This window comes from Sinocyclocheilus anshuiensis, unplaced genomic scaffold (genome assembly GCF_001515605.1).
Source record: "Sinocyclocheilus anshuiensis isolate Anshui unplaced genomic scaffold, SAMN03320099.WGS_v1.1 scaffold85, whole genome shotgun sequence".
Taxonomy (NCBI): Eukaryota; Metazoa; Chordata; class Actinopteri; order Cypriniformes; family Cyprinidae; genus Sinocyclocheilus; species Sinocyclocheilus anshuiensis.
This window is the reverse complement of record NW_015536800.1, coordinates 346,795-357,623: the sequence shown is the minus strand read 5'-3', so window position 1 is coordinate 357,623 and position 10,829 is coordinate 346,795. Positions and strand designations below refer to the sequence as shown.

At 35.6% G+C, this 10,829-nt stretch overlaps 1 pseudogene; it reads right to left on the bottom strand.

The window, feature by feature from the left end:
- Positions 1–9,552, bottom strand: part of LOC107656664 (maternal embryonic leucine zipper kinase-like) — an 11,596-nt pseudogene extending 2,044 nt beyond the window's left edge.
- Between the last annotated feature and the right edge of the window lie 1,277 nt (positions 9,553–10,829).

Here is a 10,829-nt window from a genome sequence, read left to right as displayed (position 1 = left end):
AGTACGGGGACCAGCAACTGTTTGGTTACCCACATTCTTCAAAATATCTTCGTGTTCACCAGAAGAAATAAACTTAGAAGAAATAAACTCATATATATACACGTGTAAGTATGTATATGTATATGCACTTGTCTTTAATCCTTATCCAGTAAATCACAAAAAAAAATGGAAATGTCATGGGGCCTTTGAATATTGTTGTGGACAATGGTGGGCCTTGGAGTCAAAAAGGTTCAGAACCACTGCTTTAATTTATTTTGTCCTTTCTGGAGTCTCCATCCACATTTTCTATATGAAAGGGAGCAGCTTGGACATTTTGTTAAGCATCTACTTTTGTGTTCCACGAAAAAGAAGTCATACAGGTTTACGGCATGAGAGTGAGTAAATGATGACCTATCCCTTTTAAAACTTTGTTTATGTGTATGCAATGTGCCTGGTTGCAGCAGTGTGATAAACATGCCAAATCATAATTGGACAATTGGAATATGATTAAGAATTAGGACATTTTAGGCATCCAGGAGAACAACAGACAAACAATATAATCTTAAAGGCTAAACGCAAATGTAAAAATGAGACGAATGATACCTTAATTTTGCGTGGTCCATCTCGAGGTCCTCTCTTCTTACTGGGTATGAGCATTGTAATAACTTTATCTAGGCCTCTCTCCAGACTGCCAAACACTTTTACCTCCCTTACGCTTCTGCCCACTGTCCACCTGACAGCCAGCCAGGTCCAGAGATCGAGACCTGGACAAGTGGGAAATTCAGTTTAGAACATAACTGCACATTTTTATAATTACAAAACTATCACAATGCAATGCAGCATTTGCCAAGAGGCTACTACTGAAAAATGGGGCAGTTAAAATTAAATAACCTCGGGGGGAAAAAATATATATAAAAAAATTAATTTTAAAGGTCAAGTGTCAATTATGTATATGTATTTAAAAGCCATTTGTTGGCTGAAACGAGGAAACCTGGGATTTTATAATTCTTTTTGCTTATAGGACAGAATTACACACTTCACCTTTAAACCCCACAGTCCTCGCCACTCCATTCTTTTTCCTTCTTTCTGCTGGTTATTTGACTCTTCTCATAAAAGACAAAGTCCTCTACCTTCTTTCGGGGTTGAAAGCCAGTATATCCACTTCTCCTTGTTGGCCGTTCTGCTGTTGGTCCACTTCTCTCCTGCGGGACACTTCTTTAGTGGTACTGCCCGCTCCTGCACACACAGGATAAACACGTCACTACATGCTACATGCTGCCGCAGCACTGGGAACAGCGACACGTACACCTGTCAGTATGCGCTTCGGGAGTTGTCTCTTGTACACACACACACACACACATGCACACACACTCCGTCCCCAGTGTGCACCTGTCCGTTCCAGTGCAGGAGGTGGTGTGTGACAGTAATGAGGTGGACACAGTGGATGTTGGGACATGAAGACGTTTCCCCAGACACACTGCGCCCATACAGAGACACACACACTCACACTCTGGTCAACTGAATCAAACTATAGATGCTAGATGACACAACACTCTTTTTAGCTATATTCTTTTAAACCCCAGATATGCCATTAAAGCATCTAGAACTGAACGACACCAAAAATGCAGTGTTTGCAGAAAATGAGTATTTAGACTTATGTAAGCTTTATCAGAGAGCACACGAAGATAATAGGAAAGATCCAGGTATTGCCAGCAGTGAAACTAAAATCCTCGATTAGACATGATATCTCCAGAGAACTTCCATGCACTGTTAAATCGCTATTAATGCTTTTCTTCAGCTGTCAATTCCTTCAAAGAATGAAAAAATAAAGGTGATTAAAAAAATAAATAAACAAAAAATCTCCCAGCCCCAAGGAGTTCAAAATCACAATTCAATGTTAAAAATATAATAACAATATTCATTATTTAATAATAAAAAAATCTTACTGACCCTAAGCATATGAGGCCACTATATGAGACCCTGGACCACAAAAACCAGTCATAAGGGTCAATTATTTAAAATTGAGATTTATACATCATCTGAAAGCTGAATAAATATATATATTTAAATATTGATTCAATATAAATATTCTTTCTATTGATGTATGGTTTGTTAGGATAGGACAATATTTGGCTGAGATACAACTATTTGAAAATCTGGAATCTGAGGGCGCAAAAAACATTTTTTTTTGAGAAAAATCACCTTTAAAGTTGTCCAAATTAAGTCCTTAGCAATGCATATTACTAATCCAACATTAAGTTTTGATCTATTTACAGTAGGAAATTTACTAAATATCTTTATGGAACATGATCTTTACTTAATATTCTAATGATTTTTGGCATAAAAGAAAAATGGATAATTTTGACCCATACCATATTGTTGGCCATTGCTACAAATATACCCGTGCTACTTATGACTGGTTTTGTGGTCCAGGGTCACATATAAGGGAAATTCCAAAAAATACAGCACATAAAAATTGTCGCACAAAATAAATGAATTAATTTCATTCAGGAAAAAAAATGTGCTCTTCAAGGTAGATAAAGACATGTTCATACAAGTGATGAGATTTAGGATAAAATATTTGGATTATAACATCAAAAGTGTATACTTGTTGTGATGCTCAACTGATTCATTATCCAGCTCACCTTTGTTTGCGTAACTGCTTGTGGTAGTGATGTTGGTGTTAGGTGTTGTCGCTACATTTCTGTTGGATTTGGTCTTTCTGCTGCACATTGGAGTTCGGGGGGCAGGCAGAGCAAACACATCTCCATCTGTGCCTGTCACAGCAAGGTTCTCTTTATTTTCTCTGGATCTATCACGTCTCTCTGGCTTCTGTTGATGGGGTCTCCCTTGCTCTATGATGGGGGAGTAGCCTATTTCATTCCGCCACTTCTCCAATGTTTCAGAGGTGAGCTTCTGAAGACGACAAGAGTTTTCACAACAATTAGTAACTAAAGCGCTTTCTGGGTTACTACACTGAGTATTTCCTTTAGTAATGACAAATAATTTGTAAAGTAATAATTGAGGGTGAGCCACTGGGAATCACAAGCTTGACAGTGAAATGCCCAACATTACTTCCTGCTAAACATTTGGTTTCAATTTGGAAACCACATTATCAATGTTAAATGTGTTGAAATTTGTTTCACGTTGCCTAAAAATGTTATTAAAAGGGGAATAAATGCGACTTTTTCATGTTTTTGAGTCTCTTATGCTTACCAAGGCTGCCTTTTATTTGATCAAAAATACAGTAAAACAGTAATATTGTGAATTATTTTTTACAATTAAAAATTCTCTCATTTAAGGTATAAATGTCATTGTGTCCTGTGGTGGAATTACACCATTACTTCAGTCTTCAGTGTCACATGATCATTCAGAAATCATTCTAATATTCTGATTTGGTGCTTAGGTATCAAATATTATTTGTGCTTAAATATTAATAATGGTTCTTACTATTAAAATTTTTGAAAAGTTTTTTCCTGCTTAATATTTTTGTGGAAACCATGATACATTCTTTGATGCATAGAAAGTTCAAAAGACCAGCATTTATATGAAATTGAAATTCATATTATTTACATTATAAATGTATTTTCTGTCACCTTTGCTCAATTTAATGTGTCTTTGCTGAATAAAAGTATAAAAAAAAACAAATTAATGAGCCTCAAGCACAACAGTTTTCAAGATCTACAATATTAAGCACCAAATCAGCATATTAGAAATGATTTCTGAAGAAAGTGACACTAAAGACTAGAATTAATGCAGCCTTTGTGAACATCAAAGACTTCTTATAAAAGCATTTTTATAAAATCTTAATTATTCTGGCTATACATTTTTAAACTGTAGAACTTTTTTACCAGTAACTGACCAAACACAATCCAGGTCTATCAACATTGCATTAATTCAGGAGGACAGTATGTCACTTTGGATAAAAAAAAGTACATTAAATAACAAGAAACATTATTAACTAACAAAACAAGAAGCAGTAAGAGAAAAGGAGAGTTTGGAGAAATACAAAAGGAAGTTAAATTTAAAAAAAAGACTGGCTGTATAAGCAGCAATGGACAAGAGGGAAGAGCAGACAAATAAAGAGAACATGGAGGCTAACCATGCGTGGAGTGTTTGTGGTGTGTGTGTTCTTGGGCATGAGAGGCTGTCCAGGGATTCTCGTCATCGTAGCAATCAGGGGGGAAGACCATAGAGCCAAGGCACCACTGGGTGAACACCATCATCATCCTCATTGAAGCGTAGACTCTTCTTCAGCTGAGACAGACACACAAAATCACACTCCATACGTCGCGCAAACATGACTATAGTAATATTAATAAATAAACACAGCTATCACTCCTGTGTGACTTTTAAAGTACTTTGTATTTGTATAATAAACATAGCACGAGCTGACCATTGTGCATTCATAATGCTCATAAATATGTGTATATTGAACTCACTTGTATGTCCTGTAAAGGAGAGTACAAGGGGTCAATCATGGGGCATTCTGCTCTCAGGCGGCCTTGATGCTTTTTAGCCAGCAGTAACGGGTAGGTGGCAGTCATTTGATCGTACTTCCACTGAAAAAACACACAGTAAAGATTTCTCTTCTGTGTGATTGATATATAATACTGATGTTTATAACAGAGGGAATTATGAACAAGTCACATCTCAGTAGTTAAGAGAAGCAGCTTTGGCCAATGCACTGGCATCTACTGACATCTAGTGGTCGTGGTTATTAAGCAGCTATTCCATTAAATTGTTTCCTAAACACCAAATCAGCAAATTAGAATGATTTCTAATGGATCATCTGACACTGAAGCCAGGAGTAATGGCTGCTGAAAATTGAACTTCACCATCACATGAATAAATTACATTTTAATAATGTAATCATATTTTACGATATTACAATTTTTATTGTAATAAAATCAAATAAATGGAGCTTTTGTGAGACTCCTTTAAAAACATTAAAAAAAAAACTGTTCCATTTGAACAGTAGTGTCTTTGCTAGATCTATACACTTAATACAAAAACAAATAAATACTTATGCATTTTAATATTAATAAATATAATACTAATTTTAAATCACAGGAATCACTCAGTACCTCGGACACAAGTTGGATTGTTCGTTGTCTGGACTGTTTAAAAGCCACTGCCATTTCAGTGATGCAGTCTTCATCTATATGACCCAACTAAAAAGAACAAACATACAAAAGGAAATTATACATTGACTCAATGACTCATATACAGTATTCTCTACATTTATTGGCTGTGCTTAATAGTTGAGTGTCCATCAATAAAGAATCAATGAACACTGCTGATCAATAAACATACTGACCCATGTCTGTTTCATTTGACGTAAACACATTAAGGTCATATGGATCTGTTAAAACTTTAAAGGAACTAAAGCAGATATAATTTGTTATGGATAAGTAAATACTAAGAATCACAACAACTTTGAAGCTCAGAAATGTTTTATAAAAAAGTATTGGCTTTACTTGACTAATTGGATCTTGGAGGCATATGATTTGACTATAGAGCTCATCTTACAGGATGTTTACTGTGCCAATCCACTGGTGTGCTGTATCTCTTCATGACACAAGGGTGATCAAGCAACTGTTTCACTGTCAAACGCCTCTTTGGGTCCACCTGTAGGAGAGGAAAATAAACTGCATTCAATTGTACTGCCTTACTAAAACACATGAAACAGACACATAAACCATGCACAGTACCTGCATCATCTGGTTTAGAAGCAGAATGCTAGCAGGTGAAAGCCAGTGGGGGTTGCTATATTTGCCTCTCTGTCAAAACACAAGCCAATATTGCATAATATGAGATCACATACTATACAAAACTACTTTTATTTCAGTAACCTAATAAATGCATGGATGAATAAATAGTTGTGGTGGGATTTAATGCTCACATCTAACACAAACTTACTGTGATTTTTCTGTAGAGGACCATACAATTGTCATCATCAAACGGAAGAAAACCACACAGTAAAGCGTAAAGCAATATGCCCATACTCCACACATCAGAAATATACATGCTTAATTTGGCATTGCTTTCAAATACGCTGGACACGAAACACATATGCCACACTGACCTCAGAACCAATGTAATCCTTGCCCTGAATGAGCTCTGGAGCTGCATATGCTGGACTGCCACAACAGGTCAGTAATTCAAAACCCAAACTGCCCTAATCAAAGTTTTTAAAATGTTCACAACTTTTAAAATGCCATTAAAACATTTACCCTGAATCGAAACAAAGTCAAAAATGTATTGAAGCACTGATACTGAGGGACATATTTGAAACAATAAGTTTAGATAAAATATTAACACTATTGTTTTCTGTAGAGCTGCTTTATAGCTGAATTAAATTGGTTTCACAACTGATAAACTTTGCAACAGTGACAGAACTGAATCAACATGAGCTGAATAATGATACTACTGTCTGAAATGTAAGTTGTCATAATTGATGAATTTTGCAACATAAACCGTTATATTCCTGTTTACTGTGAAGCTGCTTTAAAACAATCTGTATTGTATAAAGCACTATATAAATAAATGTGACTTGACTTTAAGCAAGAAAATGGACATAATAGATGGATACACACCTTTGGTTTGGCACAAAGGCCGAAGTCAATGAGTTTTAGGTTATGATCTTCACCGATCAACAGGTTTTCCTAAAGTCAGTAAGAAACAGTTGCGTCAAGCAAACATTGACAATGTAATAATTCACTCCTAAATGAAAACACTGTCATCATTTAGTCATCCTCATGTTTTTCCAAATCTGAATATCATTCAGCCAATTTCTTACATCAAGCTATCACATGGCCACATGGATTGGAATATGGCGCACAAGTTGGACCATATTTATGGTGCTTTTGTGTCTTTTTCAAAGCTTAAAAGCATCAGTCCCTGTTTATTGTAATTGAATGGAAAAGAGGAATGAGCACAGTGTTCTAAATTTCTCTTTTGTGTTCCACAGAGTAACACATTTTGGAACGACTTGTTCAAACAGCTGATAAAAGCATCACAATAATCAACGAGCAATCAAAACAACTCCAATCCATCAATTAACATCTAGTGAGTGAAAAGCGGCATGTTTGTAAAAACTAATTCATCATCAAAGGCATTTTAACTTTAAACTGCCGCTTTTGGACAAAATACAGTAAAATCCATAATCCATAAGAGCCTTCCTCCAGTTAAAAAGTCCATCCCGTTTTCCATTCCAATCAAAATCCACCAACATATTTGTTTAGAAATGTTCTGGACCGATTTCACTTGTAAATGGTGCTTGATCTGTACATGTTTCTCTCCCGATTCAGACAATACATTTAGATTAAGAAACAAACTCATCTACATCTTGGTAGGCCTGAGGGTGAGTACATTTTCAGCTCATTTTCGAACTATTCATTTAAGACATTTTTCATTTCTGGGTGATCTGTTCCTTTAATGGGAGAACTCAGTATATGATTAAGTTATTTAAAAGTCAAATGTTCTGTTCAACCAACTCACCGGTTTGAGGTCTCGGTGGGCATAGCCTTGGCTATGAACATAGGCCAATGCAGAGATGATCTGACGGAAAAACACTCGCGTCTCTTCCTCCGACAACCGGTCTTTAGCAATGATGTAATCAAACAGTTCTCCTCCAGGACAGTACTAAGAGTGACAAGATATATGCATATAAACATATGAAGCTTAATCTATTTTCATTAAGCATCAGAATCACTTTCAAGAAAACACACCTCAAGCACCATGTAGATCTTGCTTGATGTCTCAATGACATGGTAGAGTCGACACACGTGTTGATGACTGAGGTTCTTCATAGCCTCAATCTCAATCTTAACTCGGGGCAGATCATCCTAAAAACAGGTAACGCGCACTTTAAAGAGCATTTCTTTTCCAAAATGCATACTCTTCTCATTTTCAGCATGCTAACACTGTATTCCATCTAAAAGTAGAATAAATTAACCAATATCTCCATACTTCATTAATCCTCAAAAGAATTTGTGCAAACGTAAAATGTGTTTTAAGGCAAGGCCAACCTAAAGAAGAAGAACTTACCCCTAGGTCTTTCTATTCCATTATTTTGATGGCCACTTTCTCTCCTGTCAGTATGTGTATACCAAGTTTGACTTTGGCAAACCCACCTATGGGTTAGAACAGAATAAAACAAGATGTGCTCTTGATGAAAGTTTCTCATATGCACGATCACTAAAGCATTACATAAAAGCACAATCAATGGACATTACCTGAGCCGATGGTTTCATAAACCTCATAGTGCTTGAGAAGTTCAGAAGTGCTTTCTACAGGCATGCTGAGGACACATACACCTGCATTAAAACAGCATTTTTTCTTTTAGTTACACATTTTTAGCGACACGTTTATATAAAACCACTGATTAAGTGACACTCATCATATTTGCAATATCAAGTACTTTGTGAGAATGGTGATTAGGGATGTAACGATTCACTCAACTCACGATTCGATTCGATTCACAATTTTGATATCACGATTCGATTCACGGTTGTTGTTTTTTTTGTACAAAATGAGATCCATTTAAAATTATAGGCAACCTGCATTTTAATCATGATCCAAAGAAAGATGTTGCATACATGCAACATGAGCCGTTTTTAATCTAAATTACATTGTATAATTTCGAAATTTGAAGCAAAAACAGAATGGTTTGACTTCAGTTTTGTGAAACTATACATAAAAATATCTGCATGAAACAGAAACAGCAGACGAGCTGAATGAGACGCAGATTCACTCTCTCCAGCAGGTGGCGCTTAAAGCTTTTCCTTGGTTTCCGCTGTAAACAAAGCAGCGCTGAATTTACGAACTTTAATATGCATTATACAGAGGCCAGATGAAAAGAAAAAATACCATCTAAACTTTTCTAAAGACAGTAAGTTCCCCTCAGACATGGATTCATATAAACTCCTACCCCTAAATGAATCGCGATTTGTTTAGTATCTCAACCGATTTGAATCGATTTCCAACCGGCTTGCGGTTAATCGTTACATCCCTAAATTGGTGATCATCACAACGGTGTAAACAAACAACACGATCAAACCACAAAACAGAAGATTCAACCACAAAGAGTAGGTTTTATATTTATTTTTCACCCTATCAATGCTGGATGACTATCTTCGAGAAGAAATCTTTTTTATTTTTATTGTCTCGATTGGTTTCTGCTGTGGAAAGACAGCTCAACATTCCTAAAGCGTTATTGAATCGGATAAGTTAACGTTACTCGAGGAGCAATGTAACGTTACTGGATATATTATGCATATTCCTCAAAGGTGAAAACTTTAAAATGTACCTATGTCAAACTAACACAATTAATGAACTGGTAAAAGCAGTCATAATAAAGGATTGTTTTGACCAACATGTTGCACAACAAACTCACCAGCTGTGCTCCAATGATTCAGTTTAAAACAATAAAAAACAAAAACGTATAATGTACTGTTAAAATAGAGGCAATCGTTTACTCTGTTACTCGAGATTACATATGTTTACAATGTGATATAAAATTAAAACTGCCAAAGCATCTTTCATTCGAACATGTTTGAAAAATTTGAATTTCCCACTTGCTATGTCAGAAGAGTTCCTGTTTCCTGTTACGGTAAAAGTCTTTTTGCGCTAGCTGGAAGGCGTTTTTCCATCCTAAAAGAATAACATGCGTTATTACTGAATAATGGTTTGAATAAAACAGAAATGCAAATAAGATTGATACTGCTACTTTGATTTTACGTTTCAGTTGTTTTGGTTTTGTTCGAAAGACCGGGGCTAGTTGTCACACTTGTTTTTTTTTTTGTAACTCCAATGAATAATTTTCAGGGTGAGTTTGTAACTTAATTGAAGGTCAATAGCCACATATATATAACCCAAAAAGAAAAAGAAAGAAAGAGTTACACATCAGGTAACTTATCACAGTGTTATATTATATACAGGAATATTTGGGTGTTTCTGCAACTAAGGGCGCTTTTAATTCCCAGCAGTGAAATTTTAGATTTATGTTCAAATTTGTCATATGCTTTATAAATATATTCACAGTGTCATTACACACCTTGACAAAATATAATTAATGATTCATGTGATTTAATATAAAATTAGTAAGCATTTATAGGTCCAAACATCATTTTTGTTCATGTCCCACAACTCTGGTCAAGTCACGTAAAATAATCTAATTGAATTACAATTTGACATTATTTCAAATGGAATTGTTTAATATACATATTAATTTACAGCATCTTACATTTTTTTGTATTATTTACTGATCATTTTTTATCATTTTTTCAGCTAAATGTGCCTGTCCCACACTTTTGAGTCCTTACTGCAACTGATGAAAAAAGGCTTTTATTATTACATTTTATCAAAGACAAACAAGTCTAGTTTCTATGGAAACAGAAATTAGCACGTGAGCACATTGCTGACAGATTGAGAAGGGTCTGGCTGCAGCCTTGCATCAAGGCTGCAGCTAGACCCTCTTGGACAGATTAGGCCACCTCACTACCTCACTCACAAGATCCCAAAAATATAAGGTAAATATCATCTTTTCCGTGTCAGTAATTATTGTGTCCTTACCATACAGCTTAGTAATTCTGTACGTAGGACTACATTTTAAAAATAAATGTATATTACTGTTTAAGTCATATATATTAAGACGCTAAGAGTCTAAACTAATAATAAAAAAAATATTTTAACGTTACCGCAGCAAATTTAGGTGTTGCGGTAGTGTCAGACTCTGTTCCATGTTTTGTGTGTGTCCTGCTCCCCATGTGCCTTCCCATGCCCTTATTTGGTTAGTTTCCTGTTCCTGTCCTGATTAGTTCATCTGTCCCAGGAGTTTCCCTTCA